The sequence below is a fragment of the Myxine glutinosa genome, chromosome 3, assembly GCF_964187855.1.
Source record: "Myxine glutinosa chromosome 3, kmMyxGlut1.1, whole genome shotgun sequence".
NCBI classification, from domain to species: domain Eukaryota; kingdom Metazoa; phylum Chordata; class Myxini; order Myxiniformes; family Myxinidae; genus Myxine; species Myxine glutinosa.
The window spans coordinates 169,466,890-169,490,562 of record NC_136263.1 but is presented as its reverse complement, the minus strand read 5'-3'; the positions used below and the strand labels follow the sequence as shown (position 1 = coordinate 169,490,562).

The window sequence follows — 23,673 nt, the reverse complement described above, 5'->3', positions numbered from 1 at the left end:
CAGGTGTGCTTCCTTTCTCACCTGTCACAACCAACTCACGCTCCGTGTCACTCTTACTACTCTCACCTCCACTCTTGACAGCGCACTCACCCTTACTCTCGACAGCGCACTCTTTCCTCATGCACCCGTCCGTTACACACCTTTCTCGCACACACTCTCCCGTTACACCCTCTGTAACACTCACCACAGGTGTACACTCTTCCTTACTTTTGACAGCACACTCTTTCCTCATGCACCCCAGAGTCGGACTTTCTCGCACACCTCCTTTTTCGCACACCAGACCTGTCGCACACTTCACCAACGGCCTCTCACGAACACCCGGGTCCATCTCGACCCCCAAGCTCATTAAATCACCTGGCGCATCATACGCACGACCATATTGGTCACCACTTACACCGGGTCCTCTTTCTCTTCGCTTCTCCTCCATCACCTGCGAATCCCTCATCCGGTTAATGAGCACATCATCACGATCCAAACACAGACTTTGGACCAATTCTTTTACTTCCTCCTTTATCTCTTTCTTATCCCCTCTCCGTCGCTTCTTAATTTCGCTTACCCCTTCTTCCACTTCTTCTAATTTCTGCTTCACCTCTTTTATTTCCCGGTGCGTCTCCTCAAGCTCGTCCTCTAAGGCCACCTTGACCGTTTCTATGTGCGTCCTCACCTGCCGGTCCTTCGTCTCCATTACCTCTGTCACCTCGTCCAACCTCGTTGTCAGTCCCTCACATACCATCTGACATTGCCTCTGTGTCGCTATCAAGTCATTTTTTATGTCGTTTTGTGTCGCTTTTAAGCCTCCTAGTACCGCAGTGTTCCTTTGAACCTGCTCCGTTAGTTCTTTTTGTCCCTCCGTCAGCTGTTCCACTTCCAGCGTCAACTCCTCTATACCACCTTGCAATTTTACAGTCCCCTTTCTCACCTCCTTCTCCATGCGCTCCTTACAGTGCCTCACCTCCTCGCGCACTCCTCCGACCTCCTCACTCACACCTCTTCTGATCTCTTCTCCCATCACTTGCATCTCCTGCCCAGATGCCACCCTCATCTGCTCCATTTCCTCCCTGTGAGCATTCAATTTAGTTTCTACCCCCATTCTGACCCCCTCTATCTGCTGCCCCATTTTTTTAACTTCCCTTTCCGCTTGGTCCCTCATGTCCCTCAATTTGCCTTCCATACTGTTTTCTAACCCCTCTAACCCATTTTTCACTCCCTCTATCTGATTCTCCTGGGCAGCCATTCTATTTTCCACCCCCGTTAACCCCTCCTGTATTTCCCCTAATCTATTGTCTAATCCCTCTATTCTACTCCCTAACCCTCCGATCTGGGTCCCCATCCTTTGTTCTAACCGTTGGCTATTGGCCCCCATGTCCTCCCTCAATTTCTCGCTATTGGACCCCATTACCCCCATTTGCTCACTCTGAGCCTCTATACTGTTTTTCAAACCTCCAATTTTGTCTCCCATTCGCTCACCCTGAGCATCCATCCCTTTGAAATTATCGTCTGTTTTTACCATAAAGGCCATCATCTGTTTCATAAACAGGTTCCAATTCATTGGCATCTCGGGTTCGGCTACCGCGACCATGGGCGCGCCTAAATTTGGTGCCGCAACAACCATGTGCGCGAGGACGCCATCTTGTGCGCCCGAAACCTCGTGCGCAAGGACGCCATTTTGCGAACCTGCCGCCCTCACTGCTTCGCTCTCCTCTTGTCCCTCAATTTGGTCCTGGATCGACCCTGCCTCACTCTCCTCTACCGGAACCCAGCCGTCTTGATCTGCCATAGCGCGACTTTCAAAATTCGGGTTTTTATTTTAAAACAAAACAAATTTCACACTGCTTGTAATTTTGAGCGCGTTAAGCGCGCTTCGGGTCCAATCTCACTTCCTGACACCAATTGTTATGGACACGGCTTCAGATGTTACTTGACCGAGCGGAATGGCCGCCGTGTTCGCACAGTTTACCCGATTACCCCCAACTCACCCGATTCCACTCGAACGTTGGCCAAATCGCGCTACGCTAAATCAATGATGGAAAGGACACAACGACTGGGATAAATGAAACGACGCAAGGGGGTACAGTTCTCAAGACCTCTGGAGGAGGATATAATTAGTGGTGGAGAAAAGGGGTAGATTACAAGGTAGAGTGAGGTAAAAGACACAGAAGAGATAGGCACTTAGATACAATCTTATCTATCCCAGACAGACCACAGACAAACGGAACAAGACTGACTTACACAAGGATTGATGGCAGGGAAGGACAGGCAGTCGATAGCACAAGGTGCACCTTGGCTCAGGGACAGGATAAAGCACGGTCCAGTCCAGAGATGCGGGGAGGTGTCACAGCGCTCGGAGGTGGCGTCCTTCTCTCTCCAAGCTCAGCGCGCATCTGACGTCACCTCCCTCTTCCTGCGCATGCTCAGCGGGGAGTCACACGCCCTCGGCTCGTTGGCTCCGCCCCAGATGGGACCGGTCCGCCGCTTCTATTGGGTGTGGGGGTTACCGAGCTCCGCCCTTGACGAGGAGCTGACAGCGAGCCCCTACTTGGTAACCCCGTCGAGCACATGCTCGATGGCGGCTCGTTGGAAAGGCCTGGTGCACTCCCAACACCCCCTACCAACCAAGCCGGAGTGAGGACGCACACTCCCCGCGCCGCCGCCGTTGTTGTTGTTGTTGTTGTTGCTGCTGAACCATGAGGAAGAGCTGCGGGGAGGTATTGGGAGGTCCTAAACTTCCTAACGGTGCCATACAATCACATTCTGGTGCAACGAAGAGTCAGAATTAATGGAAACGAGTCCTTAACTGACATAGACTAAGAATAACTAGCAAGTTGTCCTATAGTTGTCTTACATGAGATGCGGTGGACCTGGATGCGACATTTAATGGGGGAAATAGGGGGAGGTCGGGTCTACAGAGTGTTGTTTACAGAAAATGGGACTAGGGAATGGGGGGATTGGGGATAGTTGGGAAGTATTGAGGAAATAGGGGAATATTTACAAGCGGATATGGATGGATGTAAATCCCATATCCGCAACAATATATACCGTCTGCCACAAGCATAACAAGCATAACAGGATGCGCATAACAGAATGTTACAACTCCATAATATATATATATATATATATATATATATATATATATATATATATATATAAATATATATATATATATATATATACACACACACACACACACACACACACACACACACACACACACACACACGGAGCACTTGATCACCACGGTCAAGACACCCACACTCCATCCTCTATTCCCATTTGTTCACACCATGCATTACACCTATTTGCGTTCCTTTCCACAACCATTAAACAATGCACATGGTCTCCTCGTCTATTGTAGGCCTGTGTATTCACGTCTCGCTTTAGACTTTAGTGCAATTCCAAAAAATATAGCGATGAGCAAAACTTTGGTTCCAGAAATTGTCTCTCTTTCCCATAATCCCAAAGTTTTATGATACCTTTACACCTTTTAAGAAGTTATCAAATGAGTACAAAGATTTCTAAATTCAGGAAAAGAAAATCAATTTACACCACGTATTGCAGATGACATGTTTTTTTACCCCGCGCACACGAAGCGAAGGGTAGGGTTGAGCAATTGTTTAGCTTTGGCTGTCTGTCTGCAAACATCAATTTATGATCGAGGAACAACTAAATTTCAATTGAATGTTTTATTTTGAACAAGAATCAGAACATAAATCAGAAAATGAACTTTAACAGTACTTTAGCTATGAATCTTTCCCAATCACACATGTGCAGAGAGGAGTGAGATAATATTTTACAGTGTCTGCCTGGCAGTCAAAAAAGATTGAAAATCATTCCAAACAGGAAACTCTTGGAGGCGAATTTACGAAAGGCTCTTAGTGAAAGCATCTTGCTAACACAGGCCTAACCCTTAAACATTGATAAAAACATTGTTGTATGTGCACATATCTAAAAAGCAATTTATGAAGGTTAAGGGGGATAAACATCCGTTCAGTTGTACGCGTCTAAACGGCCGATTAGCCTGTGAAACTCTGCCCATATCGCCAACATCCAAATGAAATGATGCATAGAATCGCAGCGCCACAAACAATTGTTGGAAGGGATTCATTTAATTGTTCGTCATCATAAGCTGATCCAGGTCATCTTACCCAAGATTCAGCAGCCAATGAAATGATTCCTTTGAGAGTGTAACGTTTTTTTTCTTCCATTTTTTCATTTGAGCAACAATTTTTCAAAGCGAGCAACAAATGTGTTTAATAATCGAAATAATGAAGGTTCAAGTGACAGAAGCGCAAATAAGAAAAAGCAGCTGGCATGGGAAGATATATTAAAAAGGATGGCGACCCATTTACCAGAATTAGCCTACCCAAAATCCTCTGCCAGGGACCTCCGGAAACTCTGGAGGAGGATGAAGATGAAGGCAAAAACATACAAATTTGATATTGTCACTACTTCTCAGGAGTATTGGATCTATCCTTGAAGATTCTCAATGGATGTCACGAACTGCCCTATTCCTATTCTCTTCTGCCTCCTCTCGAGCTCATTCAACCAAACGACCCGTGTAAACGACCAACAATTATAAGCCGCGCAATGCTTGTTTCAAGGCCTTAAGTATTTCCTTGACTTTCAAGTGCCCTTTTTAGGCATCCTTACAAGATGTAAGGACTACTACGTTCTGATCTCAAAACAAATTAAGACAACTGGAAAGAAATCTCAAAATTAATGATATAAATATACTTGTAAATGGACAGTCCTTCAAGAATATCTTTATCTCTATGACATGGCATTTACTCCATAAGTGTTTTCTGTTGTGACTTTGGGAGGCATTACACCAGGATAGTTATTGGAAACATTGTGTACTACAACTACCAATACCACTACTACAACTATTTTAGTGATGGTCCCAACCTATCCCACATTCTTGATTTTCAGAGTGGGAACCATAACTCGCCTACTCTTTATGAAAGATACTGTGGGGTATTTAACATCCACAAACTCATGCTAACCGACAGGTCACCTGGATGGCACACATTGCGGTGCAAGGGTCTGTCTGCTAAGCACCAATATAGGAGTTGATAGTCTTATTGGGAATCAAACCCAGACAAGACAGCTCAAAGCCACCTCTGCACGATGCTGTCAGGACTATTGTACACATTGCGCACCCAGGTTATCAGGCACACTGTTAAAACTGCTTATTGGTGAACAGTTATCCTCATAACGCATCATCAGTGAACTATGCTCCAAGCCTGTGTTCAATTTGAGGAAATTCAATCCCTTTTCCAGGCAAAAAGAAGACTTCAATTTTCGATTGCCTCCTAACACACATACAATTTCCATCATCTCCATTGTGACACACATAGAGACATTTGTGCATCAGAGTCATCCAGCAGACAAGCGACACGGATTGTATCACAGTTTGCAAGACTATACATCCGATACTCCTAAAGCTATTACCAAAAGAGAGGGTACTTGTTTAATGTGTTCGAGCATCAGTCAGAATGGAAAACGAGTCTAAAGTGTGAAGCTAGGCTAGTATCGTTCTGCATCAGCAGACAGGTATACCGACAGATGGAACCAGCAGAACATTGAAGGAATTATGCTAACCACCATGGGAAGCAAGCAGGGCTGACTTTAAGTCTCTAACATTAGTTAGTCTTATAACTGAAATAATACAGTTATTAAAATCACTCTTCAACCACAATTCAAGCAACTTTTGTTATTAACTAAATTTTCTGGTCCATTAAATTCAAGCAGAAGTAGAACCGCGCTTGGTAGAGCGCATAGCCGCATACCTATACCAGGCTGAACAGTTTACGGTTTGTATTCCGCGTATAGGTTGGATCTGTATCCGGACATGAACCAAAATCGAATCAGCTTGTTATTGTCACCTAACCAACTCATCTATCTAGTTTTATCATCCTCCGCCCATAACTTTTTGAGATATCCTGCTATATATCATTTTAGGCCCGATCGCTCAATGTTGAAGAATCACTTAAATAAATAGAAAATTCTAGTAGCCGGATCGTCACGAAATTCTAATCAATTCGTGCTTGTAACACACCCAATCTGTAATCCACCAAGTTTAGTACGAATCCATCCATAACTTGTTGAGATATACGGCTCACAGACAGACAGACAAACAGACAGGGGTGAAAACCTAACCTCCATCCATCTTCAGTCGCGAAGGTAAGTTTCGTGTCCTGCTAGAATAAAATAAACACGCTTGCTTGGAAGCAAACTATGTTTTCACAATCCGTGATATGAACACAATCCAAATGGATTCGATTTATTAGTATTCAGTAGCATGTCCTTTGGCCCTGTACAATTCTTGAGCGCATGAAGGGATTGAATCGATGATATTCTTTGTTTGAATGACGAATGATGATTTGATTTGACGAATGATGATTTGATTTGACGAATGCTGATTCGAATGATGATGACGAATCACAAAATGACGAATGATGATTTGATTTGACGAATGATGATTTGATTTGACGAATGATGATTTGATTTGACGAATGATGATTTGATTTGACGAATGATGATTCGAATGATGATGACGAATCACAAAATGACGAATGATGATTTGATATTCTTTGATATTTGCCTGACCTAAGTTTTGCCAAATGTGGAGTAGATTTTTTTGCAGCTATTGCGTATTACGCCTCCGCAGCTCCTGATGCATGTGTTCCTAGATGTGTTTGATGGCGTTCATGTCAGGACTGGGTGGTGCGCAGGTAGCCAATCTGCAGCCAATTCAGTCCGACGTTCCAGGCAGAGGTGGGGCATGTGGCACCATCTCCATGCGTGGGGCATGTGGCACCATCTCCATGCAAAATGCTTTGCTGGCCTAGCAGTAAGAGTGTAAGACGTTTTTGTTTTCAGCTTTAAAGCAGCTTATTTGCTTCTCTAATTGTTTTCTCAACTTAGGAGCTCTGTAGCTCGATTGTATATAAAGGTTAATTGATGTACTCCTGGAATGAGGCCTTGGGACCTATCCAAATTGCTATTCGCGTTAAAATGGTAACCTGGGATTTCATTTCATTTAGGGAATGGATAGGACAAGTAGCCAGCACATACTTCTCAAATAATGGTGGGCAATTCAACCTGCCGAAGCCTATCCGCACAGTGCCAGAACAGCAGGTATTCAGTCCGGTGATTTGATCCTGCTGGCAGCCATATGGTGAGCTGGTGACCGCTATGCTATTCTGTCACAATCGTCACTCTAAATGGGCTGATGTTCAATCATACAGAATAGGTTCTGGAAATTTAGAGGCCTGTTAAACTTTATAAAAAGGTACATAATAGCATCTCACCAAGATGTTGATTGGTCGCAGAAGGTGTCAGATTCAGGACCCGTACAGTTATTTCCCATTTGCACAGGCCCTTCCGTCAGCAGAATCGGCTAACGAGGGCAACTGTAACATCCAACATCCGAAACAGAAGCTTTTCTTAGTTTCATCCTCGTCATCCCTGGCTGCCAAAAGCAACCACATGGGCTGCGTCTTGCCCAAGCTAGCGGCAAGCATCAAAGGCTTCGATGGATAAACGCCAGCATTCCTCCTTCCCAGCCACCTCTCCTTGTTCCATGATGTCTTGTAAGTGGCTCACTCCATGGAGCTACGATCACCGGTGTTCAAAGGGTTTCTTGCTTCTGGTAATACCGGTGGGCCTGCTGCTGCTCCGAGCATTCAATTCCACACTGCAGTGGTCAAGGTGTCCCCAGGGCGTCCGGCGTCATTGCTTGGGCCCCGGCAAACGCCGTACACTGCACATACCAGATGGGACCGTGTGCCCGGGACTTCTGCAACACAGGAACATTTGACCAAGAAAAAAAAAAATCATTACTTCTTAATGAAATTCTCATGTTATTCTTTCATAACAGAAATATGTTGAGTCAGAATTTTCAAAAAATTATTGCACTTGTTCAGGAGATTATGTAAACAAATATGATGAATAGTATTGTAGTGTAGAACAAGTAAAATCGAAGAGGAGGAATACAAATAATTGCATTATATAAGAAAAGCTTGGCTGGGTGGAGGTGGAATTTGGAGCAGGATCGCATTCAATACAAAAGCAAAAATTAATAGCTGAAAAAATAACAAACAAATAAATAATCTATCAAGTGTGCTGGACCTACCTTGTCTTGCAGATGTACAATAACCTACTTTGCCTTTAGAACATCTCATTCATTCAAGTATAAATTTTCTTTCAGATCAGACACAACTTCTTTTTCCTTCCTCGCAAGGAAGTAACTGCAACATTTGGCCACATAGACATTATTACTCACAATTGTGGCCCAAATATCAAACTAATAAAGAAAATTAAATGACACATGGCTAATGAGTAACTCTTAGGACAACTGGTTGCTTTTGTAGCTTTTGAGTTTTCCTTCTCTTTGAAGGCGAGTTCAAGTGTAATGCTTCATATGGTAGAGCTAGCATTGAGTGAGAAAAAGAGGTTTTTGATTGGTCATCGAAGATGGAGGATGTGGAGCAGTGCATGGAAAGAAAAACTAAGACGCTGTTTGGTTAATAAAAGTGAGCAAATGCCTGCCAGCGAACTCACTGCCTCCAAGCCAGCAATTATCCTAGTAGAACATTCCCAACGTATCAATTACGTTTACGGGCCCACTGTGTTTCACATGTAATGGCAGGTCTGATGGTGTGCAATATTTAATGCATACAAGAAACCTCAAACACTCCGACTCTCTGTCTCTCCATCCATCCATGTCCAGGTCTCTGTATCTCTGTATACCTCACCATATCCCTGCCTGATGTAATGACCCCCAGACACACTGAGGTTGTGGACACATCACCAGAATAGGATCTGGGCTAAAAGTGTCAAAACCTTGATGATGGACAGTACCCAGCTAATTAATTATTGGTTAGTCGTGCAATGAGGAAGTCAACAAGATGAAGGAATTCTTCATATATAAACATATATATATATATATACAAAATATTCAGCACACAATGTAAAGAACGCCAAAGATTTGTGAAAGTATGTAGAGAATGCTAAAGATAAAGAAGTCGCCTCATCTCTGGTCATCTCATGACACTCATTCAACTCTGCCTCAAATCAAGGTACTTTGTATTCGACAACACCATATATCATAAACATGAAGAAACCCCAATGGGCTCTTCGCCGAATTGGTGATGCAACGATTTGAAGATCTAACACTACATGGTGATCCTTTTCCGAGGTTGTGGCTGCGGTACGTTGACGACACATTCGTGATAATAAAGAACGCGGATGTTGACCGTTTCCACACAAAGATAAATTCAACATGGCCAGCAATACAATAATTTAATGTTCTTTGGTGTCCTTGTAAGCTTGATTGCGGTCCCAACATTCACAGACCCCGTTTATTTGCAGTTGACACAAAATGTTGCCTGCTTCTACATTCGCGGCCCCTGTTCTTCACGTATTCGCAGTTTTTGCGGGCGCAAAAAATATATCTTCCAAGAGTCGCGAGCATAACCTGCTTCTACATTTGCAGCACTGTGCTGCGTGCTTTCAGGGTTTTTCGTGTGTAAAAATATTTGAGCCGCATTCTCAGCGAGCTGCGCAACATTTCCCAACATTTGCATTATGAACCTCGCTGTGCAACATGTCCCACCATTTGCGCTATAAAGACACTCCACAGTATCTACCAGATGCTGCGTAAAACATCATCCGCTGCAAGTTAGACAATGAAAACGCTTCACCGCATCTATTACCAGCTGCTGAATACGGCATCATCCATTAACATCAACCACAAACAAGGAGCACAATACTCACCCCTGCCACAGCTACCCACAATGCCTGCATGACTACTTATGCTCAGTGTATCGTGGGTCTCAATCATTCTTCTCGTCCCGCTGCCTTGACATGTGTTGCCTCTCGCTCTGCTCATTGATCAAACATGCCGGGTCTGGGCACGAGTGATGTGTCAGTCAGGGCATGAGTGATGCAGGGGCGAGCGGCATCATTCCATTTCGAGCGAGCAGTGGATGGTTTGACTGCTTCAAGAAGCGATACGGTCACCGCAATGTCGAACTCTGCAAAGTCAGGTGAGTGTGCCTCCGCAGAACACTATGTGGCTGAAATGTTCCCTGCTCAACTCACACAGCTCATCGACGAGCAGGGGTACTTGCCAGAGACACGCAGGCAGGTCTTGATCAAGCATTTTTATTGGCCTGGTCCCTCCGCCTCAGGATCCTCAGGGCCCTTTCCTGCCTGCCTGTCTTGCACCCCCCCCCCCCCTCCTCAGTGTATGACTCATCAGCGACCTCAGCTGCTTCGCCTTCAATGCCCTCACCTACATTCCATTCAGTGCACGAGTCATCAGCGACCTCACATTCCTTTCGGTGCATGAGTCATCAGAGACCTCATTCCTTTTGGTGCATGAGTCATCAGCAACCACATTCCATTTGGTGCACCAGTCATCAGCGACCTCACATTCCTTTCGGTGCATGACTCATCAGCGACCTCACATTCCTTTCGTTGCATGACTCAACAGCGACCTCACATTCCTTTCGGTGCACGACTCATCAGCGACCTCACATTCCTTTTGGTGCATGAGTCATCTGCGACCTCATTCCTTTTGGTGCATGAGTCATCAGCGACCTCACATTCCTTTTGGTGCATGAGTCATCAGCAACCTCACATTCATTTTGGTGCATGAGTCATCAGCAACCTCACATTCCTTTTGGTGCATGACTCATCGGCGACCTCACATTCCTTTTGGTGCATGACTCATCAGCAACCTCACATTCCTTTTGATGCATGACTCATCAGCGACCTCACATTCCTTTTGGTGCATGACTCATCGGCGACCTCACATTCCTTTTGGTGCAGGACTAATTAGTGACCTCACATTCCTTTTGGTGCATGACTCATCACATTTTCGGTACGCCATTCACATTGTCACAATTTGCAGCATTTTTCGTGAATCACGAACCACTGGGAACCTATCCCCCCTTTTTCCATTGAAACAATGCCCCCACATCTGCGGTACGCCATTGCGATACGCCATGCTATCCACCTCATCTGTTTTCACAGAGTACTTTGCATGCAAAATAGGGATTAGTGGTTATTCAAATAAAAGTAAACATATGTGCTTAGTATGTGACCATTTGGTACCTCCCTCGCCTACCCCTGCCAAGCACTACATCAATACCAATTTTACACAATGTTTTTGTTCTGTCGCCATATTGACTGTGGAAAAGAAGTCCTGTTTTAATCTCCACATGCTTATGCATTCAGCTAGGACATTTCCTCCCCAAAGTCAGTCTGTCTGTCCTGTCTACAAACGTCAGTTTATGATTGATGATCAACTTAGTTTTAATTGAATGTTATATATTTGAAGACAAATGGGAATATGAATTGGAAAACGAACCTAGTTTTCCCGGTACTTTGGCTCTGAATTTGTCCCAATCGCACATGCGCAGAGAGGAGTTAGATAATTTTCTTACTGTCTGTGTCTGGTAATCAAACAAAATTGAAAATCATTCCAAACAGGAAACTGTTTTTAAGAACAACATGAAGGACACAAACATCAGGTGTGGATAACTAATGTAACATGGAAAATAAGGTGGTGTAAAAGAGGGTGCTTCAATGGCGGTTAACTTCTGGGACAATTTTTTGGCAATCTTTATTTTATTTCAATTTAATTGCATACTTGTACACTGTAGAAGACAAATCGCCACTTAGAATTTTCAAAACCCTTCAGTTTAACAGTACTTGGACAAAATATTATGGAATTTTTTGTCATCATGAGCAATTAAATTTGCTGCTTGTAGGCCTTGCCCATGTTCTTGGCTCTCAAGACAATGTGGGGTCAAGCGTTCTATGAACTCTCTAGTTGATTCTAGTTCAGTTCTTCACACAAAGGGGGAAAATAGCCTCAAGTGTTTACCGCTGGGTTGGGAAACCCCACACTTTAATTGCAAGATGACCATCTGCTATCTAAAGTCTCACATGCCCACTCACACCAACAATCATCAGGAAAGCTTGCATAGCAAGCAAGAATCTCTTGGTGCAATGAGCAGACAACAGGCAGAAATTATTTTGAACCGGTACTTGTACACCAATGTCAGATACCATGAGGCAAAACATAACCAGCTTTAAAGGTCCACAGCCATGGAATCTCACTCAAAATGCATTTGATGTCATCTAAATGTCTTTTTATGGTGAATTCAAAAATGGCATTGATTTTTTGTTATATTCACTCTGAAACATTAAAAATGAAAGAAAACCGAACCACTTGGGAACGCCCCTAAAAATTCTGCCCCATACCTTAAAGCCGATGACATAATCCATGTGACGTCACCTCCAGAACGCAGCTCGCTCGCAAGCATGCTCCACGTGCATTTGCTTGATACAAATCAAACACTTATTTTAACTCAGATTTACATTCTGTTTCCACTTTTAGTGAGAAGTAGGGGTCTGTGCAACCATTCATAAACTTTATTTGGTGCAAATCGGATAATTTTTAGCCGAGTTACCTCAGACCGTGAGTTGTTATCTATCTATAATTCCAGTAATCTCTGTGTGTGTGTATGTGTGTGTGTATGTGTGTGTGTCTGTGACCGCTGTTTCTCGACAACCACGGGTCCGATATACTTGAAACTTGCCAGGTATATTGCCGGGGACCTGAGGATGTGCCTTTTCAAGGTTTCATATTAATCGGAGAAGTAGTTACCGAGCTATGGCGATTTATTTACCCGTACTCGCAAGCCGTTCGCTTTGGCTTTGCGAATGGACCAAACCATTTCATGTAAATAGAGGGGGGGGGGGGGGGTTCTACCGTACTCGCAAGCCGTTCGCTTTGGCTTTGCGAATGGACCAAACCATTTCATGTAAATAGAGGGGGGGGGGGATATAATTTTAGATATATATATAGTACGGGCATGCCCTAGTATATATAATTCACACATAGTTGAATACGTGCAGGCCGCTCCACGGAGCGACCTTGCGGGCTTATCAACGAGGCGAGGCGTGACACACATGTGTCTCAGTATACCTCAGATCAAGATCAAGCAAATCAAAAGTAGAGTACGTACAAATTACACGGAATGGATCGCGGGCCGAAGCATAGCGAATCGAGATGGCATGGACTTCATTCTGGAGATGACGTCATATGTCATGTGATCTGGTAGCAGTGAAATTCGGGTTTTTTTATGGCGGGGCTTAGCATGGTGCAAGAGCGCTAAAAAGGAAAGGAAAAAAAAATTATCTAATTTTTTTTTAGCTCTTACTTATTACAAGAAATCGATTTCTATTTTTTTTTAAACTGATACTCATACAAATAAGTCAAAAATGTTCTGCATTTCTGTGCACCTTTAAGATGCCATCTATATAATAATAGCGTAAGGACTCGACTTTGTTATCCCTTTTACGCCGCACCCAGTGACCGGATGCCCACGGCACTAATGGATTTGCGATCTACGAACTGCGCTCTTTGTTTATCACATACAGCCATACTCGAAAAATCTGAATTAGCCGACGTTTGGGCCCAAAATCATCCGATTAACTGCCGATACGACGCCATCTTATTGGCGTCTGCTGGGTGAAGGCGAAGCATGCCGTCCGCTGATTGGACAGTCGAAGGCGACAGCAAGCCGTCCACTGGGTGGACAATCCTGATCATGCATTTGTGCTGGTGTTGTCGATCGCTGTGTACGCTAACCTCATCAGGTGGGTTTACCATAATTTCTTCCATATACTGTGATTACAACGAAGTTAAACCGATCAGCAGCCCATCAGTATCATATAAAACAATAAATACCAAGGCTTCAGCTTCTGAAAGCTTAAAACAAAGTGTACTTCGCTGAGTGACGAAAAGTAGGTGTAGGCCTAGGCCCTACCTATCCAGTTGTTGTGTTTCCGTTGTGGCCATGATCTCAAAAATGGCGTAGGCCATGTGGCGTAGGGTAGGTCATGATCAGCCCCCCCCCCCTTTCGTTTCACCAACTCCTGCATCTGCCACCGTTCATGATTATCAAAGTAGGCTTTACCCTGTTCACGATAAGGTAGAAATCAGTGAGTTGTATACGAAGAGATAAAAGGATGGCATTGACTTCGAGACGGTACGTGATATTTTCAAAAGTATATCGTAGCGATGTCATTTAAGTAGATTACAATAAATACGTTGTTCATATACGCACTCTTCATGCTCATCTTTCTTCCTAACTCTTACTCGGACAAGGAAATCCCCTATGCCATCCATTATGGTACACTCTATCCATACACCACATCGTCCCTTCCGTGGATGTTCCACGGGTTTCGGCTAGTACACTATTAATGTTGCTTTAGAGTTTGCTAATCATACATGTAGTCATGAAGAAGAAAGAAGAACCACCTTTAGAGGCCATTTCCCCCCGCAGAGCAGGGGTTGGCCTTTTTTGGGCACCGTGGTCATGCTGGATTAAAAATACCTGGCCTGTTCTTCAGGGCCAGGCATTTCTTCAAATAAATTGATTATTTTTCACCTGCTTGGCTGTGGTTCAAATTACACTGGAAAGGCGACAAGTGTGTGCATCAATCCAAACCACCAGCCATTGGCAGGATGTTGGGAAGACCTATTATAACCGCGTTGCCAAGGGCAGCAATAAGGTGAAGGGGCACAACAACGAAGCATTCATATGTGGGTCTGATCAAATAACTGTGGCCTTTTAAAACTCCAAAAGTCTTTACAGATACAGTGCGAGGGGCCATTTCCATATATAAAGGCGACAATTTCAGTCCGTTACAGCCAGGGGCATGTGGGGTCACCTCAAGGCAGACACACCTGACAGTCCTACGAAGGCGCGATAAGGAAACAGGACAGGCGAGACCAGCGTAAGAATAGTTTTATATATATATATAACCAGGACGAATGTCCAGAGCCTCTCTTTGTTCAAATAAAGAGCAAGCTCTATTGGGGTTAGAGTGTGTACTGCAGAGAAGAGGCAAGGAGAAAAGTAAATAGAAGAGTGGATGGAGCAGTGACAATTTACACCAATCTTAGTCTTTGGCGATTATTTACAGAGCTGTCACTGTATCTCTGCTAAGAGCTGAAGAAACTCTGAGTTGACGTCTGTCAAGATCGGGTGTCATTGAAGTACCTGACTCCATAATACAAGGGAGCACACCACGAGGTGAATGTAAACTACGCAAGGTTTGCCACGACAGAAAACCTGATTTACCCATCAACAGATTTATCTTGTGGTCATAAACAACAATCTTTCCCATCGTCTTGTGATTGGTTCCATTTTGTCAACTGGGAGATTTGGATCTTCAATGGGTCAACTTCTCTGTAGCCCATAAAGTGGATTGCAGCAGATAATCCTGTTGCATCCATACAACACAAAACACAAAAGTTAACTGCAAAAGGTTTGGCCAGCATGTTGACATCTTATTTTTGTTTTGCAAATTGCTTTGCTGGTGAAAGTAAAACTTGGTGACAACATTATTTTTGAAATCACAGAGCAAAGCGAGAACATTTATGATGGAGGTGGAAATTATCAACTGTAAATGCATTTTCTTACAACTCTGGAGTTTTTATATCAATAATAATTGACAAATAAGGAATATAGCTACATATCATCAAACTTTAAAAAACATTCTTCCTTGCACTGTACACACAGTGCATACATATATATATATATATATATATATATGTATACATACAGTGCATTCAGAAAGTATTCAGACCCCTTCACTTTTTTCACATTTTGTTATGTTGCAGCCTTCTGCTGAAATCGTTTAAATTCATTTTTCCCTCATCAATCTCCACTCAATACCCCATAATGACAAAGAGAAAACAGGATTTTAGAAAGTTTTGCAAATTTATTAAAAACAAAAAAAACTGAAATACCACATTGACATAAGTATTCAGACCCTTTGCTATGACACTTGAAATTTAGCTCAGGTGCCTCCCATATCTCTTGATCATCTTTGAGATGTTTCTACACCTTGATTGGAGTCCACCTGTGGTAAATTCAATTGATTGGACATGATTTGGAAAGGCACACACCTGTCTATATAAGGTCTCACAGCTGGCAATGCATATCAGAGCAAAAACCAAGCCATGAGGTCGAAGGAACGCCCTGCAGAGCTCAGAGACAGGATTGTGTCGAGGCACAGATCTGGGGAAGCCTACAAAAAAATTATGTTGCATTGAAGGTTCTCAAGAGCACAGTGGCCTCCATAAAATTCTTAAATGGAAGAAGTTTGGAACAACCAGGACTCTTCCTAGAGCTGGCCGCCCGGCCAAACTGAGCAATCGGGGGAGAAGGGCCATGGTAAGAGAGGTGACCAAGAACCCGATGGTCACTCTGGCTGAGCTCCAGAGATCCTGTGTGGAGATGGGAGAAACTTCCAGAAGGACAACCATCACTGCAACACTCCACCCATCTGGGCTTTGTGGTAGAGTGGCCAGACGGAAGCCTCTCCTTAGTGAAAGACACATGAAAGCCCGCTTGGAGTTTGTCAAAAAAGCACCCAAAGGACTCTCAGACTGTGAGAAAGAAGATTCTGTGTACATATATACATATATATATTCACAAAAGATTAATGATATCTCGTGTAGTGTGGATGGATCCATGCATAACACATCACATCAAAGGGAATGCAATTAATCCTAATACAAGAAAATAAATTAAAACCCAGTCTTTAGAAGAGTCATTATTAGAGTAACATTGTTATTGTAACCACTGCAAGACATATACTGTGTTTGCAGTTTGATGCATGTGCTTAAAGTCATATCATACCATGACAGTAATGTTCCAATCATCTTGATGTTAAAGGAGTGTGGGTGATAAGCATGGTATGATGAAGCACAGGAGTAAGTGTGATCTGAAAAGTCTCGCAGGTTTGGTTCAAAATTACAATATTTTCATTAGTTTTTGTCGACATAAAATATTTATTTTCAACATGGCCAGCATCGAATCTCCATCTGTCATGGACAGACATCTGGTGAAAGTGGCTCACCATGCTTATCTGCAGGCAAACAAGAACACATTGCCGGATAAAGAGGCATTCTAATCGGAGGATTACAGTTACAGGCCAAAATGATCAATAGATGAAGTGCGGGCAAGCTGCCTTTGTATCCAATCCGACTACATTGATTGATGGAAAAAATCAGCGTCCAAGATGACAAATCGCAGAAATAAACATATATATATATACATACATACATACATATATATATATATATATATATATATATATATATATATATATGCATATATATATATATATATATATATATATATATATATATATATATATATGCATATATATATATATATATATATATATATATGCATATATATATATATGCATATATATATATATATATATATATATGTATATATATATATATATATATATATATATATATATATATATATATATATATATATATATATTTATATACACACACATACAGTACATACATACATACATATACATATATATACACATACATACATACATACATACGTATACATATACATACACATACATACATACATACATACATACATATACATATACAGACTTGGCATTTAATATGGAATATATATATATTTTCTTGACGGGTTTACTTTCTGAACTCGGTGTATCAATCTGGTGAGTTTCTTTTACGCTTCGGTGATTTCTTTGTTGAAAGAACCATGTCACTGATTGTCTATCGCAACAAGAAGTCAATAACAGGATTATATCACAGGTGGCGTGACAAAATGTAAGGACAGGTACATTTGACGATTGGCTTCACAATCGGGTATATAAGGGTTGTTGCGTTCTGTATTAGTGGAAAACAACTTCTGCACGTCTACAAAAGCTATTGCTGCTTCCCCTGGAGATGGTCCGTCAACTCGACAATGCTGTTTGTCATTTAGTGGTGGCTTTACGAAATTCCGGCATAAAACAGCGTGCTATTGCTCGGCAGTATGGCATCACTCAATATCAGGTGTCAAAGATCCTGAAACGAAATGCTCAGAGGGGTGTCCCTTCTCCAATACCGAGGTCAGGACGTCACCGCAGAACCACAAGGAGGGATGATCGCCAGCTGCACCGGTTAGTCCGCAATGGTCGTACCAAGTCAGCTAATCGGCTTAGGGCTGAGTGGCAGCAACTGACAAATGTGCCTGTATCCAGAAGGCTAGTCAACCAACGACTGGTTCAAGCAGGCTATCGTGTCAGGCGTCCCCTGAGAAAGCCACGCCTGACCAGACAACAACGCCAGCGCTGATTGCAGTGGGCCAGAGAGCACCGTCAATGGCAGCCAGGACACTGGAATCACGTGATCTTCAGTGACGAGTCTAGATTTCTGGTCTATCGTCAATATGGCCACGTCCGAGTGCGCAGACAAGTGCATGAAGCCGACAACAAAGATTGTATAGTGCCAAGATTCCAAGCTGGAGGTGGTGGGGTGACCGTTTGGGCTGCTTTTCATGCAGGAAGCAAAACTGACCTGGTTGTTCTGAATGGAAACCTGAACCAGTTCAAGTACAGGGCCATTCTGGAAGAAACATTGCTTCCATTTGCTCGTGCATCCTTTCGAGGAAACTTTGTCTTCCAAGATGACAATGCACGGCCTCATCGTGCTCGCATGATCCAACACTTTCTTGCTGACCATGGTGTAGAGCATATGGAGTGGCCTGCCATGTCCCTGGATATGAATCCAATAGAGAACTTGTGGGTAGAATTAACGCGTCAAATCGACCACTTGGACCAGCAGCCGTCCTCTGTGCGTGAATTGCAGCAGGCTATTGTCACTGCATGGCAAGCGATTCCTGTCCAAACCTTGGCAAATCTCGTGAACAGCATGCCTCAACGTGTACGTGCTCTCCTGAATGCTCGTGGGGGTTACACGAAGTACTGAACTGTAATTTTACTGTCCGTAATCCCAGTCGTAATTTAACTTTTGTTTTTGTTAAAAAATGTTTTGGCTAATGTGCAAAATAAAGAGATACTTCTGGAAAACGTACAGAAGTTTAACACAGTACTGTCCATGAATTGAGTTCGATATCAGTTTACATCACTTTCAAGGATCAATTTATTTGTTTCGAAATGTCAAATGTGGTTTTTGTTTCTTTTAAAGGTCACATTAACAAAATCTAGAATAATTTCAACATAATTCCAATGAACTTTTCGTTCTAAGACATCTTGAAAAGTAAGTTCACCTCCACAAAACAATTATTCCATATTAAATGCCAAGTCTGTATATACACATACGTACATACATACATACATATACATACATATACATATATATACACATACATACATACATATATATATATGTATGTATGTATGTGTATATATAAGTATATATATATATATATCTATATATATATATATATATGTATATATATATATATATATAGATACATATATATATATATATATATATATATATACGTATATATATATATATATATATATATATATATATATATATATATATATATATATATATATATATATATATATATAAGTTCAAAACACACATGGTCACAAGTGTGCCGCACTGACCGGGTCCTCCGTCGAGGTCCTCAGCATCATCCCGTTTCGGCCCTTCAACCTCGATACGGTCAGCTAAGGTGGGCCAGCAGGGGCACATACACATCCACATGCAGGAACTACACCTGGATGCATACATACCCCCACCCCCAGCCAGTTCGAACGCAGACTACAACAACAACACCTCCACATCCAGAATCCACAGCATCAAACAAACATGGTGGAACACTCAAACCCCCACTTTATACTCTTCATCACTCACCAACAAAACACACCAGATCATTCATACACACCCATACACACACATACACACACACACACACATACACACACAACACCAACGAACCACCTACCCTTACAACATACACCACTCAACATACAAAAACACACACTCATGCAAAAATTAATTCATGCAAAAACACACACCCTCACCGACTCACTCATATACACAAAGTAAGAAATAATAATAGTAACAAAAAAAAACACCCACACACAACCAACCTACTCCATTCGACGTGCCTCCATAAACTTCCTCCATATCCAAAATGAGCCTTTCAAAGCAACCTGGGCCACCTTGTCACACATCCTCCTTCTTTCTGTCCCACACACTCCCAGCTGAGCAAGAAATGCAGTAAAGGAATCGCCAATATACTCTCGACACCCCACCTCAAATGGCTGACACGAAACTCGCCAACCCTTCTCCCAGCACTCTGCCTCCAGCTCACTGTACTTTCCTCTCTTCCTCTCGTGCACCTCCTCCATGTTCTCTTCCCAAGGTACCGACAATTCCCCTAAGATGACCTGTCTTGTTGCACCTGACCAAATGACAATGTCAGGCCGCAACCTTGTCACATAGATCTCCTCTGGAAATACCAATTGTGGCTTTAGGTCTGCCACCACCTGCCAATCACAAGCATCTGACAGCCCTCTTGCTTTCCACCTCCTCCTCTTTCTACCCCTTACCACTTGGCCCTCTTTGACAAACCACACCTCTCCCCCATCAGTTTCCTTCTCCACTCTTCTTTCTCTCGACCTCAGCACCTCTTGTTGCGCCATCTGCACCACCACCGCCAGCACCTGATCATGTCGCCACCTGTATTGTCCTGCTGCCAATGCTACTGAACATGCACTCAGTGCATGCTGCACCGTTCCCACACCTCCACACAAATAACATCTCTCCTCCTGCAACAAAACCCCCACAACCTCAAGTTTACTGGTGACGGAAGCACATCATACGTTGCCCGCAACAGGAAATTCAACAATATTAGCTCCATCCTTCAAATCTCTTGCCACTTCAACATATTCACCCACACACCTTCCCACTTAATCCAAGCACCTTGCTGTGCCTGACCGACTGCTTTCACATATCTCCCCTCCTCTTCCTTTCTTCTCAACTCCCTCTCAACCATCTTCGTCCTCTCTTTCACACATGCCTTTCCCCATCGCTCATGCTTCATCCACCCCAAGCCATGCTTCCCATGCTGTACCATCCCCATGACCTCCTGTTGCAACCGCTCCTCCATCTCGTCCACCTCTGCTCTTGCATTCCACTTCCGACTTCCCTTCTTCTCTGGGAGAGCATTCTTTACCACTGCATCACTTGAATCCCGCAACATCATGAACTCCCGCACCCTCACCACTTTAAACTCCTCGGTTAATGATGTCAAGGGAAACTGGAGTTTTCCACCCTGACCATAAAAGGCAATGTTCGTCAAACAGCGTGGCACTCCCAACCACCTCCTCACAAACCCGCCTACCACAACCTCCATCCTCTCTACATGCCCAATCGCAATATCATACATTGTAGCGGCTACCGCTGGGTTTTCACAATCGCCTTGCACCTATCAAGGACGCGGAGCGATCACCATGCCGGGCTCGTCCAGGACGCCCGGGCAGGCTCGCCCTCAACTTGCCAGGCCGCAGCCAGGACGCTGGGCCACGCCCCCTCTCGCATTTCCTGGGCAAACGCTCCGGGATAATATGTATATATATTGCTGCCCGATAAACGGGCTTTTCAGAGTGCCTGAGTGTTTGGTTTGATTAAAGCAACTCGGATGAATTCCAGCTTTTTGTCGCGTCCATTCTTCCGATCGACGTGGGAGCCCCAGCTCCTTCATTGGTGACCTACCGACATGGACACAGCAGTCGCCCTTAAACTGCCTACCTTCTGGGAGGCTCATGCGGCGGTTTGGTTCGCACAGGCGGATTCCCTGTTCGCCCTGCGAGGCATCATGGCCGACGACACCCTCTTCCACCATGTGGTAGCAGCGCTCGGTTCGGCCACCGCGGCCCACACCCTGAGCCTCCTCGAGAGCCCGCCAGCCGCTGACAAATACGGCGCGATTAAGAAGCTTCTCCTCGACGCTTTCGCCCTCCCATCGGCGGAACGCGCACGGCGCCTGCTCGACCTGCCCGAGCTCGGCGACACGCGCCCTTCCGAGTGAATGGACTACATGCTTTCACTGCTCGGCGAGCACTCTCCGGCATTCCTGTTCCGGGAGCTGTTCCTCCGTCAGCTGCCTAACCCGGTACGCCTCGCCCTGGCAAGCACGACGATCACAGATCCCCGGGCCCTTGCCAGAGAAGCCGACAAGATCTCCGCCGCAGGACAGCGCATCGCAGCGGCGACATGGGACCCACCGCCGTCCGACGCAACACCCATGGCGCCCGAGCACCCGGCACGGTCGACGACCGAACTGCCGACGCAATTGGCGGCCGCTACCCCGAGCCGACCACCTCCAGCACGACGACCGGGGCCTCTACCTGACCAAGCGTGGTGTTACTATCATGCCAGGTTCGGACAGAAGGCCCGGACATGCCGACCCCCGTACAACTTCGGCAGGCCGGGAAACGGCCGGGCCGGCGTTCATTACCAGCCATGAGCGCCGGCCACACGGGCAACTTACTGTTCATCATGGATAAAGCGTCCGGACGGCGCTTCCTGTGCGACACCGGCGCCCAACTGAGCATCATACCCGCCTCTGACCAGGACAGGCAATCCGCGGTTTGCGGCCCCTCCTTGGTTGCGGCCAACGGATCGACCATCCGCACCTTCGGCCCGCGCAACGTCACCCTCTGCTTCGGCGGCCAACGCTTTGCTTGGACGTTTGTAACCGCAAACGTGCCCATGGCTCTGCTAGGCGCCGACTTCCTCTGCGCACACGGACTGCTGGTGGACGTCCAACGGCGTCGTTTAATCAACGCCGAAACCTTCAGCTCCCTGGTATGCACATTGAGCAGCTCCGCGCCGACCGAGCTGGCATGCGCCGTCCCGGCGGCGAACGAGTTTGCTCGCCTGCTCACGGAGTTCCCGGCCCTCACGCGGCCGACGTTTTTGGCCATCGCAGTACGGCATGGGATCGAGCACCACATACCAACCACGGGCCCGCCGGTCTACGCCAGGGCCCGCTGCCTCGACCCAGCCAAGCTCGCCGTGGCGAAGGCCGAATTCGACGCGTTGGAGCACCTCGGCATCGTGCGGCGCTCCGATAGCACGTGGGCCTCGCCACTGCACATCGTGCCAAAGCCGGGGGGTGGATGGCGCCCGTGTGGCAACTACCGCCGTCTCAATGACGCTACCACCCCCGACAGGTACCCGATCCCGCATATCCAAGACTTCTCCGCCCGTCTGGCGGGACGAGTCATTTTTTCGAAAATTGATCTCATACGAGGATATCACCAGGTACCTGTCAGGGCGGCCGACGTCCCTAAAACGGCAGTCATCACGCCGTTCGGCTTATTCGAATTCTTGCGGATGCCGTTTGGTCTCAAGAACGCGGCTCAGGCGTTCCAGCGCCTGATGGACGGCGTGCTGCGTGACCTGCCGTTCCTTTTCGTTTACCTGGACGACATCCTCGTCACCAGCACGTCCCGGGCCGAGCACCTCCTCCACCTCCGAACACTGTTCGGGCACCTCAGCGAGCACGGCCTCATCGTCAACCCGGCCAAATGCCACTTCGGCACGACGGCCGTTGATTTTTTGGGCCACCACATCACCAAGAACGGGGCCGTGCCGCTGCCAACCAAGGTCGAGGCCATCACCACGTTCCCGCGTCCCCGGACCATAAAGGCCATGCAGGAATTCCTGGGAATGGTGAATTTTTATCACCGCTTCGTGCCCCGCGCTGCTCAACTCATGCGGCCCCTCTACGAAGCCCTCCGGGGCAAGCCGGCCAAGCACGA

The 23,673-nt window shown here is 45.1% G+C and overlaps 1 protein-coding gene across 2 annotated transcripts in view; it reads right to left on the bottom strand.

The window, feature by feature from the left end:
- LOC137423927 (uncharacterized) overlaps positions 1–23,673 on the bottom strand; it is a 398,662-nt gene that overhangs the window by 98,867 nt on the left and 276,122 nt on the right. For both annotated transcript variants that reach the window (XM_078774727.1, XM_078774728.1), the window contains one exon: positions 7,311–7,798. The gene's annotated coding sequence lies outside the window, so the exon portion shown is untranslated. The remainder of the gene's footprint in view (positions 1–7,310; positions 7,799–23,673) is intronic.